The sequence below is a fragment of the Corvus cornix genome, chromosome Z (assembly GCF_000738735.6).
Source record: "Corvus cornix cornix isolate S_Up_H32 chromosome Z, ASM73873v5, whole genome shotgun sequence".
In the NCBI taxonomy this organism is placed as follows: Eukaryota; Metazoa; Chordata; class Aves; order Passeriformes; family Corvidae; genus Corvus; species Corvus cornix.
Genome location: NC_046357.1, coordinates 66,677,648 through 66,697,377, shown reverse-complemented (window position 1 = coordinate 66,697,377; position 19,730 = coordinate 66,677,648). Strand labels below are relative to the sequence as shown.

The window sequence follows — 19,730 nt, the reverse complement described above, 5'->3', positions numbered from 1 at the left end:
CAGATCACGAGCAGAGCATCATGATATGTTGCCACCTGGTGCAGAAGTGATGTAAAAATCCTTGCTGACTTCTGGGTGAGCAAAGGCTGCGTCACTGCAGAGGCACATCTCTGCGCGGCCCATCCCGGCAATGTCGTCAGCCACCTTGCCTGCTGACTCACGTCTCGGGAAGAAATCTGCTCAGAGGAGAGTGTCCTTCAGCCCGCGATGAAGCGGAGCAGGCAAGCACAGGGACTGCGGACCTTGTTGGAGTACGGGGAGAGAGGAAGTGATCGCTGCAGGCAAAGGAGCTGAAAGCATTCGAATCAGAATGCAAATATACATGTTTACAGCTGTCAGCACCCAACATGTTGATCCTGCCATCAGATGCTGAAGAGATGCTAAAGCATTTTGACTGCTATACAATCTCTCAAGTCAATGGGATGCTCTTGGAGAAAGGTTGAATGTCTGCTGAAATTAACCATTTCAAACATTTCCTGCACTTTATTTGCCAAAAGGGTCTGTGTTTTATAATGGAAATATCATCCAAATAACCTGCCTGGTATTCCTTTGTGCAAAGAACCTCTTAAAAGTTGTAAAAGCAAGAACAGTGTGCAGATTTCTTAAAGATAGCAATAAACATCACAACTGTTATTTATAAATATTGCATTCTCCTTAGGAAGAGATCATTAATACAATCAAGCTTGGAAAACCTTTTACTTATTTTCAACAAGAACAGTTTATTTGCTGCCAACTCCTACAAGAAATACAGTTTTACCTTTCTGTAAAACCCTGTATGCTGCTGCAAGGAACAATTACAAGCCCAGCATTTATTTTTCAGATACAATCTTCAATAGCATATTTCAGTGGGAAGTCCTAATGTTAGTCTTGGAAGAAGCTGATGCTTTGCCTTTTACAGTCATTCAATACTCTGGAGCACAGCGGTGTTCTATTGCCCCTGCAGGTGAATACGTCACCACAAATATGCTGTACATGTGCACCCTGTCACTGAAAGATCTCTAGGGATGTTGATCTTTTAATATCTTATGAGAAGAGATTTCACCTGTTCTTTACAGTTTAAAAGGAGAAAAACCACAAAAATATTTCCAGTGGTTTTTGGCAAAACTGTCGAGAGATCTGTTTTGGTATCACACTGGAAAAAAGATAGAAGCTTGAAAAACAGGTGAATGTATAGTTACCTAATGTACTGTAAGAGAAGCATTTTTTTCCATGTAACTGAAAATCTTTACCTAACACGTCAATAAGAAATTATAGTAGAAAAATCATCTTTGCAATTCATGAAAAATCTCTTCATAAATTCTGTCTTGATAGGTTGTCACTGATGGGGAAAAGACTGATGACTGACTGAGTCAAAATGCTACTTGAGTTGAAAACACTCAAATGGGGGAAACTTTTAAACATAGATGAACATGCTCACTGGGCCTTTCATATAGGCTCTAATATTGTCTGTGTCTAAGATAAAAACACCTGTAAAAAAAAAAAAATATATTAGATAACAGAAAATATTAGACTCCAGACTATTTCAATATAATTACAATTCCCTTGGATCTTTTTCTGAAAAAAAATATATACTGATATATACACTAACCATTATAAAGAGGCAACATAGTAAAGAATATTAATAGAAGAATATAAAGTCCTTTAACACTGAGCTGTTCAATATTCGCGAGGAAAATGTCTTTCTACGATCAACATCATCACAAGAAAAAAATGCTAGTAATTTCCAAAATACTGGGAACTGCACTGCCACATTACCCATATTGAGTACGGTTACAAGTTATTTTTTGCATAAAATAAGGATTTCAATTGTGTATGAAATACTGGTATTTTGAAAAGCGTTTCTTAATGCAGTTGGAACAAAAAATTCATTGTGAGGCTTGAAATCAGTGATCTGTCAATCATATATTTAATATTTCATTTCATGTGGTGGGAAAGGAATGGTCCTGGACCACACAATTACAACAGCCCTACTGCACAAGGCAGTAGCCATCATGTGACAGTCCTTTGAATGTAGAGCCTCAAAAGATGTGGTTTAGTGCCTTCTGCCTGACTCTCTGCCTCCAGACACTCAGCAGTTCCCTTTGAGACACCTGGAGACATGGAGCAGAAGAGAGATGGTGAGATCACACAGTACAAGGCACAGATCTACCTAGAAGCCAGAACTGCATCTAACACTACACATGAGACGAGATAGGTCTTGTGTTCACACAGCAAGCACTTGAATAGTTAATCTGGTATAGTCAAACAATAATCACTACAGTATCCACACTTAAATTATAACAAAATACCCGGTTTTCGAATCACATAATCATGATAAATACAGGGGGAAAATAGAAAACATTGGAAATGTGTTTCAGCAACCTATAGAACTACAGAAAACATTAAAAACTCATCGTTTCATATCAACTTGATGATGTTTATTTTTAACTTTGAATTCCACAAAAACTGTTTTAAGAAAAGAAAAGGTGAATTTTTGACATTAGATGTGTTGATGCCATTAAATCAGTTCCACCTCCTGCCTCCCTTCTACCTGTTTCCTTCAAAAGCTCAGAACAGTACCTGCTTCAAAATGAATTCTTAGTTTGCACAGATGACCATACTTCCCCTGACTTCAATCACTGCTGCAGCATTTGCTTGGCTAGGGCAGTAGATGGACATATGTGGTCATAAAAGCATAGAAAACTCTCCTTCCTTCTGTGAAAATAATTGTATATTCTAGTGTACAATAGAATCCAACATGAAAGATGGAAGGTATTTTTTAAATACAATTCAAAATCAGAAATTCTCAACAGAAGTTTTCATCAGATACACCATAAAATCCCCAGTGTGGGAATAGGGTTTGACAAATTACTGTCATTTCATTGCTCTTTAACTACCTATAATTATCCCTTTATACTAGTAATCAGCTTGATACCATTTGATCTCCTTTGCTTTTTATCCATCTAATTACAAAGTAGCAGTAGATGTTTGCATCACAAAGACTGGTTTGAGTACCCATTGCAAACTCCTTCAATTTTCAAATGTCTGCGTTTTCCGAAAGACGTAAGACTGAAAGTTAAACACATATTTAAAGGGTATGTTTTATGTGACAATGTTTTTATGTGACATGTATTTAAAAACTATTTTATGAAGAAAGTTTCATCATATTTTTTACAGCAGCAGTGTGCAATACAAATTAACATGAAAAACATCATAGAAGCATGTGTCATCTCTCCATTTTGATAAATAAACTTAAATTATTGAGTCTGAGACAAGAAACATGTGCTCTTTTTCACTAGCATGTGCCAGACAAACATTGCAGTAGTTCTGCTTTCTTGTGACCTTATTTGAAACAGACACCAAAAAAAGGGTCCATTTGGAGGCTGCTTTAGCAGTCAGAAGGCTCAGAAGGATTCACTAGATTCAGTGACCTAGAGTTGGTCTTTGCAAGATATTCCCTCTCACTCTTAGCTGAGTGCAGCCCTCTTAAACACCAGATACGTGTAGAGGAGATCTGTGACCAGACATCTGTCGTGCTTCATGGCTACAAATGCCACTGTGCCTCCTGCCCTTTGCTATGGAGGCCAACTCAGTCCAGTCACAAACAGTATTATTTCTCATGAAGCTTATTTTAGAGTTGAGGGATGAATTCTCAACTCTAAATCCTACAATTTCATTACTGTTAGGGTACAGTAACAACGCTACTCCCCTTTGTCCAGAAATACTTTGGTTTTCTGGTTTATTGCAAAATCCTCCCTCAGGTGTGACCTTTTGGAAAAGCCAGTTATGGCAAGGGAAAATAAACTATGCCTTGCTTTGGTGTGGACATTGGTCACCAATACGTGACTACAGCTAAATGTCAGGTTCAGTCCAGCACTCAAGAAATGAAATGGGACAAGCTCTGAGGCCAGTGCTCCTGCAGACCTACACAATGCAGCTCCTTTTTTACCCCAAATTTAGCCTTAACTGGAACTGAAGATCCTATCACAGATATTTGCAACCAAATTGATTAAAAAAATCACGTATTTCTGAAACGAAACACTCCTTCATGCTTACTAAAATCCATCAGCAAATGTAGCCCTTCCATTATGCTTTTCTGGAAACTAACATCAACCAATGTCATTGTAGGCCTTAATGAAACAATGACTGCACAGTGAGTGACTCCTCAGGCTGGAATTTTTGCTCATCAAATCATGCAGACTTTATCAGATGCTGCAGTTAAAAACAGCTCTCCATTGCCACTTTGTCTAAATGAGAACTTCAACAAATGTAGAAGTAGGCTTCTACTATGGGAAAAGCCTCACTTTAGGGGGACTTAAATGCCTCTAAGAAAGGTGAAATTTTGTGGTGGTTTCCTTACTTGCTCAACCATTTTAGAGGCAAAAGATTCTAGAGCAAGATACATGTACTGCTGTGAACATTTAAAAAGGGCAATTATGAGTTACACTTTTGTACCTGTCTCCATATTTTATGCCCAAACTATCTTTCTCATGTTATCAGACAAAATGTTGATGCAACATAAGGTACAATCTCATACTATGGAGCCTGACCAGAAGGCTTGTGGCACTAGCATGCCCAATGGCATGCTGTAGCCAGAGCTCGGTGCTGTAAATAATTTTAAAATAATATTGCATCATTTCCTGTGTCACAGCTTGCATTACAGAAAGGTCAGTTACGATGGCACCAGGCTAAAAGAAGGCTGGAAAACGGAAGGACTCTCTACTCCTTGATGCTTGATGTTAGAATCTTTAAAACCTGGCGTTGTATCTCTTTCTAATTACAGCCCTGAGATGGCAGCATGGAGAGGCATTTGCCTCGGGCGGGGTGTGAGACACACAGTCCTGCCACGGGGCTGGCCGGATTTAGCCCCCGAATCCATCCCGCCTGTCTGCTTATGCAAGGTTTTATGGAAAGCCTGCCCTGGTAAGAAATGTTGGAAACAACAAGCCAAGAGCTCCTTCTGCAACATTACTGCATAAATTATTCAAAACTCCTGCTCGGGGACCGTTTATAGCTTCATTATTAGCATAGATGGAAGCGTTTAAGAATGAAGGAGTTCCACCAAGGAATTCTCTCTTCGTTTCCTTTTTTTTTTTTTTTTTTAAATCTTCATTCTCCACAGGAATGCCCGTCAGCAGCTGCTCTCCAACACGGACAGACGCAGCCTCCCCCACCTTGCCAAGCCAAACCTTTTAAGCTGGCACGGTCCCTCCCCGGCACCGCCAGGGCCATCACGCAGCGCTCTGGCGGCGAGCGCGGGGCGCGGACCGGGAAGGCCGGGCGGGGGACCCGAACCTGCCACCTCCGGCACCGCCCCGCGCCCCGCGCGCCCCCGCCGGCGACCGGCCGGGCCCCCGCGCCCCGCCCCGGCAGCGCCGCCGCCAGTCAGCGCGCGGCAGGAGCCGCTGCCGGGTGGGGCTGGCGGTGCCCCCGCGCCCCGGGCTGGCAATTCGATTGGCTGCTTCGCCGCCAAACCGCCCAATCGGAGGGCGCTTTGCAAAGGCGCCCTGAGCCTATTGCAGAGCGGGTTCCTCTTCCGCTCGGGCAGTTTTGAAACCGTCGGTGCCGCCGGCCGGAGCCCGCAGGTGAGCGGGGGGGGCCGGGGCTGCGCCGTCCTTCCCACAGCACCGCTGCTCCTGCCCGGGGGCCGCGCTGCCGCCCGCAACCCCACCCCAAGGTTCCTGAGGGTGCTGGTGGGCACCCTCTGCCCCCGGTGTTTGGGCTGGTTGACTTAAAAGCCCTGTATAAGAAAAGAAAAGGAAAATCTCCTGTTCATAATCTGTCGTGTTCCCCGCTGCCTGATCACCTCTGTGCCTCCCTGGTGTCTGTGGGACGCTTAGCGGATTGTCCCTGTTGTCCCCGGCTGCCATGGCAGCCGCGGTCGCAGCGGTGTTGGCGCTGCCGGCATCGGGGGCAGCTGCGGAGGTGCTGTAGTGAGGAGTTAAAAGCGTGAGCAGCGCTGCTTTGCAAGGGGGTACAGCTAAAGGGAACGAATATGTCCTGCCTCTATTGGCAGGTGGTGTAGTTCTATGACTGGCAGTGTCCCCCCAAGGTTCAGTACTGGGCCCAGACCTGTTTAACTTGTTCATCCATGACATGAGTGAAGGGGCAGATGCTGCCTCAGCAAATTCACTGTGAACACAAAGCTGGGAGGAATGGCCAACACCCCGGTGTGCTCTGCAGCCCTTCAGAAGGACCATGACAGGATGGAGAGATGGTCAGAGAAGAACCATCTGAAATTCAGCAAAGGCAAATGCCAGGTCCTGCACCTGGGGAGGAACAAGCCCCAGGCGCCAGCACAGGCTGGGGCTGACCTGCTGGGGGGCAGCTCTGCAGAGAAGGACCTGCAGGTCCTGGTGGACACCAAGCTGTCCATGAGCCAGCAGAGTGTCCTGGTGCCCAAGGAGGCCAATGGTATCCTGGGGGGCATTAGGAAGGGCATTGCCAGCAGGTCATGGAAGGTGATCCTGTCCCTGTACTCAACCCTAGAGAGGTCACCCCAGGAGTGCTGTGTACAGTTCTGGACTCCTCAGGACAAGAGAGACATGGAGCTCCTGGAGTGGGTCAGCAGAGGCTACAAAGATGATGAAGGGACTGGAACATCTATTTTAGGAGGAAAGGCAGAGGGAGCTGGGCCTGTTCAGCCTCAAGAAGAGACAAGTGAGAGGAAACCTCATCAATATCTATAATTATCTGAAGGGAGGGTGCCAAGGCAATGGAGCCAGGCTCTTCCTAGTGGTGCCAAGCAATAGGACAAGAGTTAATGGGCAGAAACTGATACACAGGAAGTTCCACCTGAACATGAGAGGGCACTTCTACATTGTGCAGGTGACCACGCACTGGAACAGATTGCTCAGAGAGATTGTGAACTCTCCCTCACTGGAAATGTGCAAGAACCACCTGGCTGCAATCCTGTGCCATGTGCTCTAGGATGACCCTGCTTAAGCAGGAGGGTTGGACTACATGACCCACTGTGGTCTGTTCCGACCTTACCCACTACATGATTCTCTTTCATAGGTGTTGAATCCTCTGATCCAAATGAAACCTTAAATTATTTGGAAAGCATCATCTTTAGTTTAAAACAAAGCCAAACCCACAAAAACTTGAGCACAGCTTAATTAATTCAAAATTAAGGAGGAGAGCAACAATGGTGAGTCAGACCAAGATGTTTATAGTTGCATCCTGTTTCTTAAAAGTAGCAGTGTTACTATTGCAGTCGTATGCTTACAGTTTGGAAGAAACTGCTGCTCTTAGCAGGAATCTGTCTTTAATGAAGTCAGACATATGTTTTGACAGATGCTCGGGTAAGTTTAGAAGAACCTGGTAAGCTTGAGGATGTTCTTCTCACTTGTCTTTCACCATGTAATGATTTACAGCTTAGCAAATTAGCTTACTGACCCAGAGGCGGTGTCTTAATATCCCTTGATTTCTCTTTTAGAAACTTATCCGGTAATTTGTGGGACTTAGTGCTTGTTCACTGAGATCAAAGCAGACAAGTTATTCTTAGGCCAGCTTGGCTGAGCAGGGATCTTCTGAAGCTAAGGCAAAAAAGGAAAGCATATGCCCAGTGGAAGCAAAGTCAGGTTACATGGGAGAAGTACAGAGATACAGCTCTCCACAGTAGAGAGGAAATTCATGTGCTCAGAGCTCAATTAGACTTGAAGCTAGGCAGTACTGTAGGGGACAGAAAAAGTAGTTTTTTAAAATATGTCAATAGTAAAAGGCAGTCCAGAAATAACATGAGCCTGTTACATGATGAGGATGGTCACCTCACAAACAGGGACACAGACAAGGCAGAAATTAGTTCTTTGCTTCAGTCTGCAACATTGATGCGGTCATTGGTCACAGCCAGCATGGGTTCATGAGAGGAAGGTCCCGCCTGAGAAACTTAATTCCCTTTTATGACAAGGTGATCCACGTACTTGATCAAGGGAAGCCAGGTGATGTGATCTTTTTGAATTTCAGTAAAGCGTTTGATACTGTCTCTCACAGGATCCTTCTGGACAAAATTTTTAGCACGCAGCTGGGTAAACACATCATGGGTGAGCAGCTGGCTCACGGGTTGAGCACAAAGGGTTACAGTGAATGGGGTGACTTCAGACTGGGGACCTCTCCCTAGGGGGGTTCCACAGGGCTCCATCTTAGGCCTGGTGCTTTTCAACATCTTCTTGATTGACTTGGATGCAGGGCTTAAAGGTATACTTAGTAAGTTTGTTGACAATACTAAATTGGGTAGGGCTGTTGATTTCCTCAGATGCAGAAAAGCCACCTGGGACAGGGCAACCCTGGATGTATGAACAAACTGGGAAATGAGAGGCTGGAGAGCAGGCCCACTGAAGGGGTCTGGTTGGTCCTGGTCAATGGCAAGCTGAGCGTGCGTCAGCAGTGCCCTGGCAGCCAGGATGGACAGCCCTGTCCTGGGGGCATCAGGCACAGCGTCACCAGCCAGGCAAGGGAGGGGATTGTCCTGCTCTGCTCTGCATTGGGGTGGCCTCACCTCCAGTGCTGGGGGCAGTTCTGGCTGCCACAATGTAAGACAGACATTCAACTATTTGAGATCATCCAAAGGAGGGCAATGAAGATGGTGAAGGGCCTTGAGGGGAAGCTGTGTGAGGAGTCACTGACATCACTTTGGTTTGTCACTCATGATGAAGGAACCTGTTGAGTTTTGTAAGATCAGAGAGTAGTTTCAGTGATAAGTAGAGAACGAGATCCACTAGGTAGCATGTCAGGGGCATGATCTTAGAGAACTGAAAACAGAAGTCAGGACAGTGGTCTTAAGTTATTGAACAAAATTCAGTAAAAACCTTTCTTTTCCACTTCCTTGGACTTGTCTGTGTTCACAAGGAACTCCATTTGCCATCCTGTTTCTCAGAAAAATCAATAGTTTAGTTCTTTGGAAGTGTACTGAGAAGAGAAGGTATAACAATATTTCTAACTTCTGGCTGCAAATACCCATCTAATTCCTGTAAGTTCTAGACAGTTTGTTCTTTGTGATCTTCCCTAATGCACACACACCTTTGAATAGATCCAGGGCTTTTAGAGTAGTCAGGATCCACAATTTGAGAAACTATGTAGGAAAGCATATGAAGTTGAAGACGGCTTTTTAGCATTACTGAAGTATTTTTTGGTATTGAAAGAATTTATCAGCTAAAAGAAGGTGGAGTACTAGTATAGAGCTATTTCACTATGTAGAGAGGATAAAACCAAGGGTATATATAAGGAATAGTTCATGTGAAAGAGGAAAGAAGAAAATTATCAAAGCAGGAGGCAGTGAAAAAGGTGGAGCTGACAAAGGTAGTATTTCTTCTGTCATCTACACACACAGATATACAGGAGTAAAAAGTACAAAGTAAACCTTCATTAGACTTCATTTTTTGTATTCAAAAAATGTGGTTGGTATATGAGGGCTCAGCAGGAAGTAGGAAGATTGTAGTCATGTCTTTTGAACCTTGAGCTGCAGGAAATCTCATCATTTGAAATTGTCTTTATACCGTTTTTAAGACATCCATCATCAACACAGAAATGAGCTTGCCATTCTGAAAGGTGTAAAAACAGCTGTGGCAGAGAGAACTTTTGTGGTGCAGGAAGAATCAGTGTCTAGAATAGTTCAAAGAGCAAAAGGATAGTTAATGTCTATCTGTATTCCTATATAGAGAGCTACATGGGGTTTTTGATACTTTGAGAAACATTGATTGTGTTTAAGAAGGATATTCCTGCCAGTTTAATGACAGCACAACTAGCAATTTAAAATTTACATTTCTGTCAGAAAATGCATCTGTTTAAAAAACAACTGAGAATATTATAATTGACAGTTGTAAAGATCTCTCTGAAAATAAATTTTCCTTGCAAATTGTTTGCTACAATGTACAGTAAGACAGTTCCTCTGGTTATTTACGGTGGTATGCCTTCTCTCCTGACAACTCCCTGCTCAGTCTGTCTGATTGTCTTTCATGTGTGTCAGGCACCTGTATCACTCTGTCATTCATTCATTAACAAATTCACCTTGCTTTATATTCAGTTTCCCCTCATTTTGTAATTTCTTTCATCTTTTCCTCCCCCCTATATCCTTTAGAGTCCTTTTCCCCTTGTTCCGTCAAGTCTTATCACAAGAGCTTCAGTTCTTCTCTGAAGGACCTATTCAAGGCTGTAGTATATTAAAAGATACATATATCTTTCACAAAGTCTTCAAGCTTCTTATCAATTCTTCACCATCGCCTACTTCCCAAGTACTCAAAGAATGCCTCACTGTCTTGCTTCAAAATTGCTGGAATTATTGACATTTATTGAACCTAAGGTATTACTTATCCTTCCATATCTGTTTATCTTCCTGGGCCTTTAAGTCAAATAAGGTGGTGGGAGACTGATGTTGACCACTAGGCTTCAGGGTATTGAACAGTAGTGTTCAGGGCATCATCTCATCTTGGGCTATGGTTGAGGTTGTCTAGTGAGTGGGCACATTATGCATTCTTATGTTGCTCTGTAGGAATTTTGTACTGAAACAGCCTGAAAAGCTCAAAAACAATACTGTGTGAATAAAATGAGGGATTGACACAGGAGGGTATCTCTAACTGCAGTAACTGACATTGTTGCTTTGGGGTCTTTCCTTGGGGTTTTCTTATAAGTTAATGAAAGTATTTGCATGATTTTGAGTGTGCTTTGGATCAGGCAGTTTCCTGCCTAGCATTATATAATGAGACTATTCAATCAGTTTAGTGCACAAAATGGGCATTGATCCAGTTGTTACAACAGAATCTCTGTTTCTGGGGAAAATGTTGATGAGTATGTGTTTATGTACTGAAACCAAAAAATGAAGTTCAGCTTCTACTGTTTTATAGACTTACTTTGTGCAGAATGTCATCTGATGAGGAGAAAAGCACAAGTCCAGTTTTGCCAAAAGACTCTGTTCAGGACAGTTCTGTTTCTTCAGATCCTCAGGTAGGAAAGAGGCAATATCATTTGATTTACAGTCATGGCATTTCATTTGGCAAAGGATAACTACAAGGAACTCTAACTAACTCTAACTCTAACTCTGATTGTGCATCTTTTTTGTATTTTACATACACAGGAAAATAATAAAAATGTTAATGTAAAGAAACAAAGTAGACCACCAAAAAAAAGAGATTACAGTATGTTCATTTAGATTCCACTTTTGTGCATTTCACAAGAAATTTATGTAAAAATTCTTATCTAAACTTAAGAGTTTGATCAGCTGCAAGTAAAATAGGTAGTTTTCTTACCTTTTTTTCCAAGTGTTATTCTTCATTTGTGTTAAGTCTTATGAAGATGCCAGAATTTGACACAGTAGGATAGAAACCCATTATTTTTGAGAGATGAAGGGTAACTATATTTTAGGCTTCCCCCATGATGTTGTAAGAACTGAATTTTTTAAATGAATTTATTTCCCTTGGAGTAGTACTATGGCCAAGTTAATCACAGAAAGGAAATGACTGCTTTTTGGTTTTTTGTTTTTTTTTTTTTTTTTTTACTTTTTGTGTCAAATAGGTCAGGATATGCTGTAACTATAATACTGGGGGGTTTCTGTTTCTGTGCTCATTGTTCTTTCAAGAGAATGCAATGGTATTGGATAAAGTCTTTGTGTTATTATTTTAAAAGCAGCAGATTCGCATCATTTAATAATTGGTTATTCCTATTTGAACAGTGGGTTGTGTGTTTTTTTTCTTTGGTCGAATACAGTCCAAACCAGGACAGTTTTGACAATAACATGTTTTGCTAGTTGCCCTGTAGAAATGTATCTCCACATTTGTCACCTGGTGAAATGGGCATATACAGCAGCAGCACTGTTTAGTTGAGGGGTTTTCTTCTTTCTTTTTTTACTATGTGGATTGACTTGTACCTTTAAAACTACATCTTTAGAGGCAATTCATTTCTGCAGCTCATATACTTTTCTATTTGTGCTCATCTCATGGATAAGTTTTCGTAATCTTTGTTTAAGAATAGTAATGCATCTGTGTTTCCAATGCTTTTTGTAGTCAGAGAACAAGATAAAACATCATGCTACAAATTTTGAAGGACCAGAATTTTCTGTTATGATCTGGTTGATTATCACGGAGGTTCCAAGGCCACCTTGTAGAAAATGATAAACTTAACTAATGAATGACTGTTTTGCGAATGAGAACATGCCTAGAGTAGTAGAATAGTTCCAGTTGGAAGTGACCTACACCAATAATTGGAGAAACTGCCTCTGACTGTTTTGTGACTGACCAAAAGTTAAAGCATGTTATTAGAGGGCGTTGTCCAAATGCCTCTTAAACACTGACAGGCTCGCAACATCAACCACTCTCCCTAGGAAGCCCATTCCAGTGTTTGATGGCCCTCAGTGAAGAAATGCTTCCTAACATCAAATCTGATCCTCCCCTGACACAATTTTGAACCATTCCCATGCATCCTGTCACTGGATCCCAGGGAGAAGAGATGGGCATCTCCTCTCACTTCCCCCACTCAGGAAGCTGTAGAAAGCAAAGAGGCCCCTCAGCCTTCTTTTCTGCAAACTAGACAAGCCCAAAACTACCCCCAGTAGGAGTTTGTAACTGTTGAAAAAGAAGAACCCTGGGGTAACAGCTGATCAATTGGAATGTTGACAGGGTACTCTACTCCTTTTAGATAATTTTGGAAGGTCTGTTCAGTTTTGTTTGATTGGGCCTTTTTGATAATGTGTTGCTTTTAAATAGAAACCAGATTATTACTTTTCCTTACAAAGAGATCCACTGGCTCTTAGAGAATTCCCATTACTTATAGTTGGGTTTTGCAAGACTTTATCCATTCAATCTGTTCTTGTCATATTGTTTAGTAACCTTGACTTCAATTCTTTGTAGTACCTGTATATTTTTATTTAAAAAAAGAAAAAAATTTATCAAACAAGTCTGATTTTTTTTTGGTGCCATTTGTTCATTGCATCACTGCATTTACTTCTACAAAACAAAGGCATTAAACGGTCAAAACTCCACTGACCTTCAGGTCATAGAACTATATTCCTCTAATTTTATACATGAACAGAATTGTTTGCAGTTGACAAAACAGCTTGAACGTTTTGTTTAAAGCAGAACCAAGGTAGTAAACCAAAGATATATTGTTGACTTTATTTTATTATGGTTTTATTTTAAGTGTACTGGTCGATATTGCATTCCAGTTGTAGCGTGCTTGTTATGGTGTGTTTAAGATTGAGGTAATACACTTAATCACTCAGTGTTTCCCTACATATTCCCACTGCCGTCTCCAGGATTATTTTTTTCGTGTGCCTAAGCTTCTGGTTACAACTGCCACGAACTTGCATCTGATATCTAACCTACTATGTCCTTTGAATTGACTAAAATAATCATGGAAGCAGCTGGATCAGCTCTGTCTGAGAACTAACTTGTTTATGGGGAAGAATCGGTTTTACAGTGCTATTTGGTTAAATGATCTCTTTGAAGAAGACAGAGGTGTGATCTGATATCTTCTGCAGAATCATTTAATTTATATTAGTTAAGGCTAATATTGGCTTTTTTACTCAGTTGAAATTTTGCTGCAGGGAGTTTGGTATGGTTCCATGTAGTTCCTGATTGAATAACAGATCAGAAGATACCTGTTTTCTTCTTTTGATATCTTCTAAAATCTAAACTGCATACATTTAGAAAGATACAGCTATGGAAAAATTGGTAACTTGTTGATTTGCAGCTAACTATATACCTTTTACATGGAATGTGACACACTTGCTTATCCAAAAGATACATCATGTATTTGTAATTCTATAGCTTCATATACATTTATTTAGGCTTTTACTTTGAACATGATAGATTAGAAGATGGGAAATGGACATTTCAATGGAAACTAGAATTCGTCTAAAATGTGCCAATCCTAGCTTCCTAAATTCTCTAATTAATTGAAACACACAAAAATATAGAAGTTACACTGAAAGTTTTAAAGTATTATCCTTTTCAGTTATTGGATTCAAAAACATATTACGTGTAATTGGTACCTTTCATTAATTGTTTTCACTCTAACTTTCCCTGGGTTGAAGGGGAAATTAATTTTTGAATTCACACTTGATTTCTGAGGTTTGACCTAGTTAGGATACTGAGCAGAACTAATACGATAATACTAAGTGAAGAAAAAATAACTGCTTGTGACCTGGCTTAGTATTTTCCAATGGGCATTGTTTTCCAAATCTTTAATTAGTAAATTTGATTGGTTTTAGTATGTAACTGCTACTAGAACTTGTTTAATTAATTACTGGATTGTGTGTTTAAGCTATAATACAGATTGTTTACAGTTTCACAATGAACACTAAATACCTTCATCCTGAAAATCTGTTTCATTAGGAGGTATCAAAAAAATATTAATTGGCTTACTTTGGTGCATAGTATAATGCCACGTACTACTTAGATACGTTTATAACTTCTTAATATAACTTTCTTAGTTATATATACACATTCCATATACCTGTATAATTTTTTAAATAATTAATATGAGAATAATTATAGCTACTCTAAACAAAACTGTGTATAATCAAATCTCTTTTGATGATTGGCTTTGCAACTTCCACCAAAGAAATTGTAATGTTACAGAATGTGAAGTGTGACTGTTTTCAGTGGCATCTTTGTCATGGCTATAAAAATACATGCTTTTCTTTGAAGCACTAGTAGTAGTGATTAGAAATAACACTGGGCAATTAATAACTTACATGATCTGGAACTGGAGTTTTCTTCCAGTTCCTGTTTTTGTTTTAGATGCCTGTTGTAGTATCCAATTCTGGTATCTGGCAGAGTCTTTCTGTGCAACTATTACAGTGCATCTAGTTGTAATCAGAAGGAGTGTGAACATTAAACAAGAGAAAGTTAAATTATTATAATTACTGTAGGAAAACAGCTCACTTTTGCAACTTGAAGGGAAATCCTCTTAGTTCTCACCACGATAATAAAAAAGCCTTTCAAAATTATAGACAATAATTTGGACTTCTTCTTACATATGCCTAATTTTTAAAAATGTAATTGTAGTTTTATAATTCTTTGTCACCCCTTTGCAACAGGATGAATATGAAGAGCTGTTTCGTTATACTGTAGTAACTCCGAGGTTTGAACAGTGTGTCTCAAAGTTGCCAGAACCTGCCTCAGAACAGAGACCAGCTGACAGAGCTTCCAGGCTAACTGATGATGCCAGTCACCATAAAACTCCAGGTAGTATTCCCAAGGCTGTGTGTTGAGCTTACAAGAACAATGATACAAATTTTATGGCTTACATTTTTTAATAGCTTCAGTTTGAAAAATATATGTGCCTCATCTGTAGTACCTCTGCATTTTGCACAACAGGAAATTTAGGAAGGCATATTCCCTGAAGTGTTCTCTCTCTCTCTCTCTGACATCACTGTTAGATGACAGCATTGATATGCTGACAGTTCTTTGTATTTTGTGGTGCAGATGTTTAATAATTGGTTGGTGTAATAACGGTAAAAGGGATACCCTTGTTACAGTATGTACTTCGTTGAAATTTGATGGGTCACAGCTAGTTTTCCTGTGATACTTGTACCACCATGATGGAGAAATGTGTATTGAAACAATGATTGTTTGGAAGGGAGAATTACCTTAAAAAGGCTTTGTGTAATGACTAAGCATGTCACAACATGAATGTCATTCTTGCTTTTTTAGTTCGATCATGTTATTATAGTTTTATTTTACTGCTTGGTATTTAAGACTCTGAACTTAGTGTCTTCACTGTGATGCATTAGTAACATTGATATTTGTGATTATGTGTTGTTTGCGTCTGTCACTAGCATTTAGATCGAGAATTTGCTTTGATTGAGAATTTTGCTTTGCTGTTAATTTTTCTTCAGAAGCAATAGTGAACAATCACACCTGCATTATTTCTTTTCTAGGAAGTTAAGTATAATCAGGAAAAATTGACTTTAACTTCTATTCTTTATCATTCTATTTAATTATAAAAATAGTTAGCCTCGGTTTTGTCTTCTCTTTTAGAATCTTTGTGAATGACTTTATCTCTACTGTTTAGAGGAGCAAGTGACATATTTATACCTTCCAACTTGGAAGTTTGGTCAATACTATTTCTTTACATTTGTAGATTCTGAAGCAACTGCTAGACAATCTGTATGGAAGGATTAAGGCTGCAGGAGATGGCAAGTTGTAGGTGATGGCAGCTGCATAATGACCTTTAGCCTTTCTGTCCATCTTGTCCTACGTACCTGCTGCTCTTGTCTTGACCTCATGGCACCATTCCCAGGATACACCTGGCCTTAGCATGAGCTGTGTGCTAGCCAAATTCTGAGCTGGATTTACATGAACAATTACGGCATGAGCGGAATGTCTGCAGTACACAGATCCCAGGGCAGCTGTGACTCCTGTTGCCAGTCTCTGTATATGAACTGTCATGACACAAGCTGTCCCCAGTTTCTGCAAAAGTCTGTGTGGGTTGAAGGCAGCTCAAGTCCATTGCTATGTTAAAAGTTCATTTTGCTGGTTCCTTAGTTTTTATACTGTGTTGGGTCAAGCCATGCTTGTCTGGCTAGCACAGAAATGCATTCAGAGTTCTTAATTATCTAAGGCCAGTTATACAACCATTTGATCCACTCAACTGGTGCAGCCTTTTATGAAAAACAAATAGAGCCCCTTCCTGTGTTGAGATAACTTCAGCTTTCTTTAAAACAGCTGTGGTCACTCTCTGTATTCTTCCCAGAGCTCCATGAACAGATTGCTTACCTCCTCTGAATGTTCTTCCATTATTGATCAGTCACATTATAAGTCACAGATTGCCAGGATTCAGGTACACTTGCAAAACTCTTGGTTTGTAGAGCAGTTAATGTCAGCTGCTGGAACTGTTTCTCAGCCTGAGTTGTTGTTCTTAAAAGAGCAGTAGAAAATTTCAAACCCAGCTATGTGGAATTATATTATGGAGCAAATTTTAATTTGGGTATTGTCCTCAGTGCTCTCTCTGCTTAGAGTTTTGTGTCCCAGTTTGAGTGGAATATTGTTTTGTAAGGGAATTTTTGTGTTTTATAATACTGCTGTTCATAACAAAGAATATCATAATCAAAGCACTAAACTTGTGCACTCTTTTGGTACATACCTGTATATTCTATTTTCAATCATATTTGTCTGAAGAGAAAATTGTAGCTAGCCACCCAGTCTCCTGTCTGTCTTTAACTCCTTCAGAGGTGTTATGCTCTTACTTTTTAATTTTTTTCCTTGGGTGTATTGGGTTTGCCTGGCCAGGCTTTAGTAGTGGGGGTGCTAAAGAAATGGCTTCTGTGAGAAGCTGCCGGAAGCTTCCTCCATTTCTGACAGAGCCAGTCTCTGGCAGCTCCAAAAGACAGGAGTGCAGCTGGCCAAGGCTGAGCCAATTTGAAATGTTGGTAATGCCTCTGTGATAAGAGATTTGAGAAGAAAAAAAAGTTTTGCACAGTTTTAATCGTGACCACAGAAGAATGGAGTGAGAATGTGTGAGAGAAACCACTACAAAGGTCATTGAAGGAGGAACAGGAGGTGCTTCGGGCACTGGAGCTGGGATTCCCCTGCAGCCTGTGGTGCAGACCATGGTGACACAGCTGTGCCCCCGCAGCCCGTGGAGGAGACCCACGCTGGAGCAGGGGGATGTTTCAGAGGAGGCTGTGACCCCTTGGCAAGCCCACGCTGGAGCAGGGTCCTTGCAGGGACCTGCAGACCCATGGAGAGAGAAGCCCATGCTGGAGCAGGTTTCCTGGTAGGACTTGAGACACCATGGGAGACCCACACTGGAGCAGCCTGTCCTTGAAGGACTGCACCCCATGGAAGAGTGACCCACACTGCAGCAGTTCACAGAGAGCTGTTGCCCATGGGATGGACTCACATTGGAGAAGTGCATGGAGAACTGTCTCCCATGGGAGGGACTCCACATGTTGGAGCAGGGGAAAGACTCTCCCTGAGCAGTGGGAGAAACAATATAACCCTCATTCCCTGTCTCCCTGAGCCACAGGGGGAGGCGGTAGAGGTGGGAAGGAGAGAGGGATGGGAGAAAGATGTTTTTGAGGTCTTATTTTACCTCTCATCCTGCTCTGATTTTGTTAGTGATAAATTCAATCAATATCTCTAACCAGAGCCTGTTTTGCCCATGACGGTATTTGATGAGTGATCTTTTCTGGTCCTTATCTCAACCCATGAACCCTTCATTATATTTTGTCTGCCCTGTCCAGCTGCAGAGATGAGTGAGAGAGCGGCTTTGGTGGGTGCCTGGCATCCAGCCAGCATCAACCCACTAAATGGGGCTAAACATGTAGCCTGTCAGGTCTTTGTCCTTTTTATGGCCATAGAAGTGAGAGGACAAAATTCCATTCCCTTGGTTGCTTCTCTTGAAATGTTTAAACAGCATTATCTTTTTAATATGCCTGTTGTTATCAAATCAGAATAGCCATTTGCAAGCTCTAGTTAGTTGTCATGGGACAGGGTAAAGAAATAGTCTTATACTTGATGGTGATAAAAATTTTGCATTGTAGTTGTCATTAAAAGAGTTGTATTGCTCATTACAAGGAACCACTCATATTTATTATCTTTGCAAAGGGCAGCACCCTGCAAAATACTATTTGTCTGTTATTTTCAAAATGGGAAAAAAATTATTAAAAACAGTAAAGAAGTTGCTTCTGAACTTCCCAGAGAATAGAAAAGAATATTTACACAGGTTCATCCTGCTTCTATCAATTGCATGCTATAAACAAGCTTCCTTTACTACTTTATCAATATATGTGTTTGCTGTTCAAAATGTCACTACGTCTTCTCAGCCTGGGAGAGAGATGGCTCATACCTCCTTGAGATAGAGCTTGAAACAATCCAGTTGTGGAAAGATTGTTTCAGCCCTTAGGAAAATATCTGATCAAAATCCTGAACTCTTCTATATAATCACTAGTACTGATTGATGGTGATTGTGTATTGAAGGCCACAATGTTAATGGCCTCAGAATACCTTCTTTTTTTTATGATAGTAATAACAAGACTTTGAATGAAGTGTGAGAAAACTAGTTAAATTCAAGTTTAATACTATACCTCTAATGCTGATCAGGTGGGATTGTTTACCAGGTTGTTTCTGAAGGATGGTTAATTGTTCTTTTGGCATTACTTGCTTGTTCATACTAAAAATCAGGCTTTTTGACATTTGGCTCTAATGCTGCTACTGTGTTAAAATAACAAAATCATAAATTATTAGGTTAGTGTTCTATAACTCTGTAAACCAAAACAAATATCTGTGCTGAGCATGGAGTTAAAACTTGAACGTTTGCTCTTCTGCAGAGCTTCTCAACTTTGCAATGTGCTTTCCCCTTCTCCGTTTGATGCTATTGGGACCAACAGAGTTTCCAATGCCATGTGATGCCTTCTGAAATGAAGTTCTGTTTATGAAGTATTCTTTGGTCTGGATGCTACCATTATAATGGTAGAAGTCTGATTACTAGTAATCTCTATTTGTTGCAGAAAATTTAAGTAGTAGTATAGTATCTTCCCTAACAGCTTTCAGCCAAATAAGAAAAGTAATTGAAATAAACATGCTGTACTATTCAATTCAGTTCAATGTCCAAATGCTTTTAAACTTTGAAACATAAAACTTAATTTCCTGTTCTTGTTACCAGTTTAGTTGATTAAATTTGAAAATTACTAAGATTGGAGCAGTACATTATTTTTTGCAGAGATGTGCAATGATGACTCATACCCAAACAGTGGAAAAATTCCTTCTCTTCAGGCCTGCCAGTCCTCAACATAAATCCATTAGACTTCTTACAAC

At 40.5% G+C, this 19,730-nt stretch overlaps 1 pseudogene; it reads left to right on the top strand.

Annotated features, from left to right (window-relative positions):
• Positions 1-5,511: 5,511 nt before the first annotated feature.
• Positions 5,512-19,730, top strand: part of LOC104693182 — a 51,131-nt pseudogene continuing 36,912 nt past the window's right edge.